Consider the following 8,023-nt stretch of genomic DNA (forward strand, 5'->3'; position numbering starts at 1 on the left):
ACTGATATAAGTTCTTAGCCTCTAAATTTTTCATATAGTTCTTCTCTGGCTTCCACAGTTTTTTGCCATTAACACTCTTCTTCTCTCCCTCATCATCTCCTATCATTTATTTCTTTTACCCAATCAAAAATTAGGAAATATTTCAAAGATTATAAAAATGAAAACTGAGATCCCTATTTTCAGAAAGTCAGTCCAATAAAATTCTCTTCCACATTATTTCCACAAGTAACAATATCAGTGGTACATACCCACTTACAGTATTTCTTGCAAAACATGATCACTCAGTAGCTTGTATATTGAAGTTGTGTTGCTCTTAGGTTTCTTTAAACAAATATAATTTTCCACCAAATAGAAGAGAAACATAGAATAAGGCAGGGAAACTGCATAGTTTCATAAGAGAAGATGGTTCATATCCTGTTACCCTGGCAACAGGCACTGGGAAGGCCACGGCTCCCCACACATCCTGTTGCCCTGACAACAGGTCAGGCAGGGCATGGGAAGGCCCAGTTTCCACTCTTCTAGGCCTTTTCTTTTCAAACACAAAGAAAAAGGAGAAAGGGATTTTGCATCTTGTTCCTCCCCACCTACATATTTCTTCTATTATCTGAATTACTCCAGTATAAGATTATCTTTCCAGATGTAGGAGAGCGTAAGAAAATAGTGACCTCAATTTTTACATTCATAAGCTCTGAAACATTTGCTAATTTTTGATTGGGTCAAAGGAGTAAATGATAGGAAAAAAAGAAGAGGGAGGGAATCAAAGTAGTAGAGAATAAATTGAATATATTGTGGAAACCAGATCAGTAGTATACAAATAATGTAGCAGTAAAGGCTTTAAATTCTATAAAACAGAAGTCTTCAACTTCTGTAAACCAGATTCTATTAAAAAAAATTTTTTTTTGTAAACCAGATTCTTATTGGTGAAGAGAAAAGTGGCAAAAATCTTCTCTCAGAAAACAGGAAAAGGGATTTGTGGAGAAAAGATTTTGAATTTAAATTGAGCGAAAAAGGAACTGTAGGCTGGTGAAGAGGAAGTATCTTTAGGAGACTATAACCAAGTTAAAATTGAATTTCTAGAAGACCAGGTGGGAAAGTTGGAGCCTAATCAGAATATCACTAGAATCCATGAAAAAACACTCAAGACTGTATGAGACTAGATAAGGTGACTCTTCTAGGTACTCTAATTGCACTTCATGTATTATTATTATTATTGTCCATTGAATTTTCTGCCTTCTAGGTTACCTTCTTACTTCCCTAGAGGTAACAAGAGGGGACAGGTAGCATCCATTTGCCATTTGTTTAGTATCGTATCCTCAGTACCTAGAATAGTACACTGCATAAAGTAAGAACTTAAAACTGTCTCACTATAAAACCAGTAACTAGGCAGTGTGTAACAGCTTTACATTTGAGTGGTACAGCTAGTAAAGCTATATAATTCAGCAGCAACATTAATTCAGGTTGGAAGGTCAAGAAGATTTTATGGACCAGTAGAGATTATTGGGGATGTGACTATATGACAGACAAAACAAAAAATAAAAGATAAGCCTTGTAATATGGAACTTAGAATCTCAGAGGATGGTTGTGAGGGATAAAATAATGCAGTCAAAGTGCCCAAACCCTGTGCCTGGCACAAAATAAGTATCTGCAATTGTAAATTAGTTTTGTGGCACAACTATGTGTAAGACAGTGTGTTTGTTTTTGCCCATTCCTCTGCCAAATATAGACTGAGATAAAAGTTGACCCTAATAACTGTCTGATGGGTAGAGACAGAGGAGATTCAACATTGAGTGAGCTTCCTACTCCAAAATTCTAATTTCTTAAGTTCTATACCAGTCGTATCCTAGGAAAACTCAAATTTCTGTTTTGTTATGTAGTTGAATAGTTGGGATTATATTGAGAACATCTTTCAGTGATTAGCAAGTATTCTGTGTTCACATGGCCTTGTGGCCCAGAACTCTTGGTGAGTGAAGATCGCTGTGTATCCTGTGAGAGTTAGTTGCCTGCTGAAGCTTCCAAACTGTAATGAGTCAGACAAATGGAGATAAGATGACCAAACTTGTAGGAGATCAGGTTAAATACTTTATATTAGCTTCTGGGCTGCAGGTACTTGTCTGCTACTGAGTTGAAGAAGACTAACTAATCCTTTCTTTGTACAGTTCCTCAAAGAGAAACTTTGCAAGGTAGTCTTGAAATGTCACAATGTGATTGAGCAATTTTAACAGTTTTTGAGGTTTATTTTTACCAGACATTCAAGTCCAAGGTGTGTGACAAGGCTTGAAGTAAAGTCATAATTTTCAAGCTGTTATTTAATATTTGTGTTCTCTGACTTCATCCTTCATGTGAATCATATTTCAATTCAGGATAAATATTTGCAAAAATTGTATAAAAATGTGTATCAAAAGATTCCTCTAAGAGCAAACCTGTCTACCATTAATGGAGTCATGAATTAAGGAGAGATCAGTATACTTCATGACTGAGAATATTCCAAAATGGAATTCACAACCAAACTATTAATATACAGTTTAAAGGATTAAACTATACCTGGCATTAGTCCCCAAATGACTTTATTATATATACTTTCCCTCTGTTTTACGTAAGGCATTATAACAAATTTTTTGATTTGTTACCAAAATTGTTTTAGTTTTCTAAATAAAAAATGATCAAACACAATGCTAAAAATTATTTTGTTTACCATTATTCTGATATTTCTTTGATTTATGTCTATAATTAGCATAACGTCCATGTTCTGTTGTTAGACAAGTTGGTTGATCCACTGATAGCTATAGCACATGGAGAATAAGAAATAACATGGAATCACTTTAGAGCATTTTGGAATTAGAAACACGTTGCCAATCTTAGTTCCCTAGAAAGAGGAAATGTTTAAGTTCAGAAATAAGGAATTAAGAAAATCCTCTCCCTGATAAACTTAAATTGTTTTGCTAAGTGTATGTCTTATGGGTATAAAAGTAAACACTGATTTACACAGTGTGAGTCAAACTACGGTAATCTTACTTAGTCATTGGTTAGAACTATATTAAGAATGGGAGTCATTAAGAAATGAAGTTGTAGCTTAAATTCGTCAGGACTGTACTGACACTTGTAAAAATATTGAGGTGCTTTGGAAAGTAGGACTAGCATTGTTTCATTAACCCAATCCAGCTGACTTGTTAATACAATTTAATTTATTTATTCATTCAATGACTATTCATCATGGGGCACACAGAGAGTTCCAGCATCATTCTAGGCACCAGGGATACAATGATAAACAATACAGTCATGACCTCTATCTTCATGGAATTATAGTTTGATAGTGAGGATGGATGATAGACAAGCAAACAAAAACTATGCAATGTAATTTGAATAAAAGTAAATAGAATAAGATGGCAATGTGTCTGGGAGGTTCAGATATGGCTACTTAGAAGAGCGGTCAGGGAAGGGCTTCCATGACAGCGACTCATGAAGAGGGACCTTAATGAAGTGAGGAGTTAACTATGCCAAGACCTGAAATAATGGCATCCCAGACAGAGGGAACCAAGGGCACAGCCCCCAAGGCAGGATGCATGTGGAGTGTTTGAGGAAAAACAACAAGACCAGGAGGCCTGGATCACAGCGGGTGAGGGAAAGAGTGAAAGAATTGTGTGTGGAGAGAAAGGCAGAAGCCAGATCATCTAAGACCCAACAGGTCATGATAAGAAAGTAGGATTTTATTCTGAGCCTGGTAGAGAGCTCTTGGAGCTTTGAAGAAGTGAAGTGGAGTGTTAAGACTTAGGTTTTAAGAGGAATTCTCTGGTCATTTTGTGGAAACTAACACTGAGGAGGGGGAAGGCAGGGAAGAACAAGATTGGAAATAGGAGGATATGTTAAGAGATTATGGCAGTTGTCCAGTTGGAGAATTGGTAGCTTTGGTGACACTGGTACTTATGGAATTGGTAAGAAGTATTTAGATTTAGGACATATTTAAAATTCAAACTGGTAGGACTCATGATGAATTGGATGTGGGAGTGTAAGGTTTGAAAAGAATGAGATATAACGCCTTATTTTGTGCGTGTGTGTATGTGTGATCCTGAACAACTGGGTCTATGGTCCTTTGTCTGAAATCCTTGGGCCCAAATGTGACCTGAATTCATAACTTTTCAGATTTTAAAAACGTAGTAAGGTGCCTATTCCAAAAATTACTAAATATTCCCAGTGGGATGTAGGGTACCTCCCAATGAATATTTCTGCAACAAAACATGTAAATATTCACTTAATAAAGACAAAAATGGTCTGTATTCAGTTCAGGTTTTGGTGCCAAATGAGTTCAGGTCAGATCAGATTTTACTGCCAAATGAAAATGTCTGGTTTTTAGAGCCTTAGGATTCTCATAGCTGTGGATAAGGGATTATTAACCTGTTCCATTTCCTGAAATGGGGAAGTTGGTGGTGAAAACAAAAAGCTCTTTTGGATCCATGAATTTTGAGATGCCTATTAGGCACTCAAGTGGCCTTACAAATAAATAAACAGCTGGACAAATGAGAAGTCAAGGCTGAAAATATAAATTTGGGAGTCATCAATATATGGATATATTTAAAGGTGCTAAATGAGATCATCTAGGGAGTTAAAATTGGTATAAATGAGAAGAGAATCAAAGGTTGAGCCCTCAGCCACCCCAGTATTTAAAGGTTGGGAGAGAAGACAGTAAAGGAGACTGAGGAGTAGCCATTATGCCATGGCATCTTGGAAGTCAAGGGAAGACTTTTTTAAGAAAGTCAGTGTCAAATGTCAAATGTTGCTGAGAGGTCATGTAACATGAACTGTGCCTTGACTACTGGTTTTTGCATTGTAAAGGTCTTTGGCAATCTTGGCAAAACACTCTCAGTGAAGTGGTAGGACAAAATCCTAACAGGACTGGGTAGAAGAGAAGACGAGGTGGAGAAGTGGGGGCAGCATGCACAGTTAACTCTTTAAAAAATTTTCTATAAAGGCGATCATAGGGGTAGGGTGATAGCTAGAGGGGGGGTTAAGGGTAAAGGAGTTTATGAAATGTAGAAGATATTCTTAGAGGATTATGATGGGAATGATGATAGAAATGATTTTGTAGAGAGTGAGAAATCAATGGAGAGAGAGATCTCCAGCCCCTTGAGTAGGTGAGAGGTAAGGATTGCTTAAGTGCAGAGATTGGATCTAGGAGCAAGCGTGGCTTATCCATGGCAACAGAAGGGAAGGCCATGTTTGGGAACATTTGCAAGTAGGTAGGTGTAAACATGGTGATGGTCCTCTCTGCTTACTTTATTTCCTCAGTGAAATGAAATAAGAGGCTATTTGCAGAGACTGAGAAGGGGAGAGAGGGAGTGGAGATCCGAGGAGAACATATGAAACAATCACCTCAGAAAGCAGCGTGACTAAGGTGGAATTGACAGGCAGTGCTGAGCATCCACTTCAATGGTATATTTAAAGTGGGATCAGTCTGCATCCCTGTGTCCTTTTTTTCACTGCTACATTCAGTTTAGCTGCTTCCATGCAGGGTCAGTGCAGATGCAGAACTGGGTTTACAGAGTTCTTATTTTGTCAGAAAATGTAAATGCAATAGATGAAGAAGGGGGAGCTGGTGTTGAGGGCCTCTTCAAGGTTAAAGGTAAGGGGAGAGATAAGGGCATGGGGAGAATGCTGGCCAGTGAAAAAGTGGATAAGATCAGCAGATTGGATGTAGAGAAAGGGATAATGAATTTCTGGAATGAGATGCTAGGATCAGTGAACTTTTTCTCTTCTCAAAGACACAAAATGATATAATAAATACATATTATGTGTAGACAAGCCTATACAAGAAATACAATTTATGAAATGAATCTATGGTAGGTAATTTTATTTTCCCCCTTTTTACAGAAGTCTGCTGTGAGTTCCTTTACATTTTGTTACTAGGCTTTCTCTTCAAAACAGAAGAGGCTGTTAGGAGTGTGGCCATTCCTGCAAAGAAAACAAAGCTGGCAGATCTAATTTTAGGTTGCTTTTCCTTGACAACAGCCTTTTAAATATTGCTTATACAACAATAAAAATTGGCTCCGCAAATTAATGAGACTGCATTTGGTCAAGGAAGTTCAATTCCCTTTTACACTTGAACTTTTCACAGTGTCATGAGAACACATAATAGGGCTTTCTCTTCAGCTTGCTTCAGTGACTGAAGTTTTACTGTTTATGGTGTTCTTGGTGGTGGATGACAAATTTCAATATATGTGTCAGTAAAACAGGCCAAGCATGCAATGAAGGACTGCTGTGAAATATGGTTTTAACCACAAGGATATGGAGATTGTTTCACTACATAAGTGTTGTTATGTAGTGTATAGTATTAATGGTAGCTTAGGTGGCCTAAATAATTCAGACTTTAAGTTCCCCCTTAAGAGCCAAATCATGTTGTGAGTCTGTATATGCTGAGTGAGCAACTACTTGTCTTTTCCTTTGATGATTTTATTACCAAGAGTGAAGCTTGCTTGGTTTAAATTTTATAATAAAGCCATCACACATTAAATAATGATATTTAATTATGTACTTTGGTAAAAATGCAACTTCCATTCAGTAACTATACATAATATTGTGCTGACCAGGTGTAAAGTGAATTAAAAGTCATTGTTTCTTTTGATTTTTATTTATTTATTTATTTGTTTATTTATTTATGGCCGTGCCGCATGGCTTGTGGGATTTTATTTCCCCAACCAGAGATCGAACCTGGCCCCAGCATTGAAAGCGCCGAGTCCTAACCACTGGACTGCCGGGGAATTCCCTTTTGATTTTTATTACAATGTCATTATATATAGAATTTGGTGGGTCATGGTATTAAAGATTTATAAGACTTCAATATAAAGGTCACTTGTGGATAGATTTTATGTTCACTTTTCCCAGGAAATTGAATCTTCTGGTTTTGTGAAATAAACTAATTTGGGGATACTCATATGTGAGTATTTGAAAATTATTCTTCTGAAGTGGTTGCTGTATTTTCTATTTGGCATTTCAGGGTTGATCTTATTTGAAGTTTGGTACCATGTTGCTTACCCTAAAGTAATTCTTAAAATTCTTGGATCCCTGGTGGGATGTCCCCATAGGTAATGCTGTGCATTTTATGGTTGGAAAATTGACTTTCCTTCTCAGCTCACAGAGATCTTCCCTCCTGATTTTCCTCCTTTTGTGGACTGGCCTGAACATGATCTGAGACTACATAACTCCTGGTTATTCTGCCATCAAAGCTGTACTTGAATGTCTAAAAATGCCAGTCATATGCTTTGACTGGGTCTTCAGAGAAATATAAATTTGGCTTCCTTGGTACTTATCCTGTACGTTGTATAACACTTCTACTTTCAAACATTAATTCTCATTTTTATTAAAGTAATAAAGTAATACCATAAGACAGTGAAAACAGAAGTTTTCTTCCCTACCCCTTGATACTACTCAGGTCTGCTTCCTGAGACATCGACTTTCATCTTTTAATTCTTTCTTCCTATAAATCATCCATGTTTTAAAATAATAATTTTATGTAGTTGTTTCTGGATTTATCTATTTTGAGCATTACCTGCCGACTTCATATAGCAGTGGATGAAAATTTAGCACTCTTAGACCAACTTCTAACCACTCCCCACTTGACTTATTCTCCCATCATTCTCCTACTGTGGTTCTATTACCATTCCAGTGAATCAATATTTGGTGTTCATAGTTTATGATTGAATTGTCTTTACTCCTGAGCCAAGAAATGAGATGTGAATATATTTCCTGTAGACTACAACCCTTTGTTTTTTCTTGGAATTAATAATTATTTCATCTTAGTTGTTAGTTTGTTGGCCTCGATTACTGCATAACTATCACTAATTCTTTCCAATTCATAAAGAGAGGTTATAAGACACTCTTCAATATATTTCCTACATTTCCAAGCACATCATGTGCTTTTTCTGTCCCACTCTTTTTCTTGAAGACATTGTTCTTTGAGCCTTTGTCCCCAGCTCCTTCTGAGGCTTTCCATGCCCAAAGCACAGTTATCCCCTGGGACTTCTCCTTGCCTTCA

This window comes from Aethalodelphis obliquidens, unplaced genomic scaffold, assembly GCF_003676395.1.
Source record: "Aethalodelphis obliquidens isolate GAN/ISIS:26980383/991018 unplaced genomic scaffold, ASM367639v1 scaffold2, whole genome shotgun sequence".
Classification (NCBI taxonomy): Eukaryota; Metazoa; Chordata; class Mammalia; order Artiodactyla; family Delphinidae; genus Aethalodelphis; species Aethalodelphis obliquidens.